The following is a 2,149-nucleotide window of genomic DNA, read 5'->3' as shown; positions in this document are numbered from 1 at the left end:
TAAGGTACCAAGGGAGGTCTTATGGAAGGTTTTAGAAAAGAGGAGAGTAAGGATCGCATATATTCGGGCAATTAAAGATATGTATGATGGGGCCACAACTAGTATGAAGACTCAAGGTGGTGTGACAGAAGAATTCCCTATTGGTATAGGATTACACCAGGGATCATCCTTAAGTCCATACCTTTTCATATTAGTCTTGGAAGTACTCATAGAGCACATCCAAGAGCATGTGCCATGGTGCATGCTTTTTGCCGATGATATCGTCCTTATGGGAGAGTCAAGGGAAGACCTAAATAAGAAGTTGGAGTTATGGAGAGAAGCTTTAGAAGTGTATGGTCTACGCATAAGCCGTAGCAAGACGAAATATATGGAATGTAAGTTCAGTCTGAGAAGGGAAAACCCCAATATAGAGGTGAAGATTGGAGAAAACATCCTAGGAAAAGTTAAAAGTTTTAAGTATCTGGGGTGCATCATACAGGATAATGGAGAGATTGAACAGGATGTAAACCATAGGATACAAGCAAGCTGGTCAAAATGGCGGAGTGCATCTGGTTTTATATGCGACAAAAAAAGTACCTTTAAAACTTAAAGGTAAATTCTATCGCACCGCTATAAGACCGGCTATGCTATATGGTACGGAGTGTTGGGGGGCGAAAGGGGAGCACGAACATAAGCTGAGTGTGGCAGAGATGAAGATGTTGAGATGGATGAGTGGTCATACGCGATTGGATAAAATAAGGAATGAAGATATAAGGGAGAGAGTTGGAGTAGCACCCATTGTGGAAAAGATGGTTGAATCGCGTCTCAGGTGGTTTGGACATGTGAGAAGAATACCGATAGAACATCCAGTCAGGAGGGTGGATGAGATGGAAGATGGACAAAGGGCGAAAGGCAGAGGAAGACCTAAGAAGACCATCCATGAGGTCGTCAAACAAGATCTACATGTAAATGGTTTCTCTGTAGACGTGATACATGACAGAGTACAATGGCGTCGTTTGATTCATGTAGCCAACCCCACTTAGTAGGACAAGGCTTTGTTGTTGTTTGTTGTTGTTTTATCAACCCTCTAAATCTTAAGTACTAAATTTTAAACTCCAATTTTAGTAGTATAAAAATAAATAATTTACCTAATATTAATAATAAAAAGTATTTGTCCTAACATTTTTTTAAATGGTGCATTTCGGTGAAAAAAAATGTCTTGTTTGCAACCCTTGTTGCAAAATGAGACGTTTTTCACATAATTGGACCAATTTTGTATGCCCTTATTATGAAATGTTTTGTAATATGTCAATGCAACATGATATTATGAAAGCTTATATTCACATACAAATTGCAAGAATACATAGCATATAGAGGCAGGTTTTATTTTATTTTATTTTTTTCAAAAAATAAGACCTGCAAAATATGTCATTTATTCTCTCTCTCTACATCTCTGGATGCTTTTAATATGTATATGAGTTTCTCCCACTATAAAATGGTTTACATTGCATAGTTGCAAAACTTACTTTAACTTTTACATATGATTGAAAATATTTAATTTTACTTATTTGTTAAAATTTAAAACCCATACTATGCTCCCTTATATGTGAGTCAAAATTGCATTTCACTTTCCCAATTTGGTAGAACACCGAGAAGAGGAAGCAGCACTTAAATGGTCCACTTTTTCCTTTCGCTTTTTAATTAATTATTACTAATGCAGAAAAAGTCGTCACCGTGTTGACCACTTCAATTCCCAACCACTAAACCCCCTTTTTTGACTCGGCCTTCTCAGTTTCGCTTCTAATCCTAACCCGTAACCACGGACAACGTTGCCAAATTAGTTTAGTTTAGTTTCTTCACGCATTCTTTTTTCTTTATCTTTTGAAAAGAAGCTTCCCAGGGGTTGGCTATTGGCATTGGTTACTACCAATACGAATTTGGAAACTTATTTAATATCAAATTAAGAGTAATTTATAACAATCTCTATTAATAAGATCAGATGATATTGCAAACTGGTATTATCCATTGTTTTGATAAGAATATATATTACTGGTGCTTGACCCCAAAATATTAGGTAACAAGGACAATATTAACGGTGTACTAGAGAAATGAATATGACCTTATTTTATTAATTGTATAATAATGGATGAACCGATTATATAATGTTGTA

This window comes from Arachis duranensis, chromosome 4, assembly GCF_000817695.3.
Source record: "Arachis duranensis cultivar V14167 chromosome 4, aradu.V14167.gnm2.J7QH, whole genome shotgun sequence".
Classification (NCBI taxonomy): domain Eukaryota; kingdom Viridiplantae; phylum Streptophyta; class Magnoliopsida; order Fabales; family Fabaceae; genus Arachis; species Arachis duranensis.
This window is presented reverse-complemented; position numbering follows the sequence as displayed.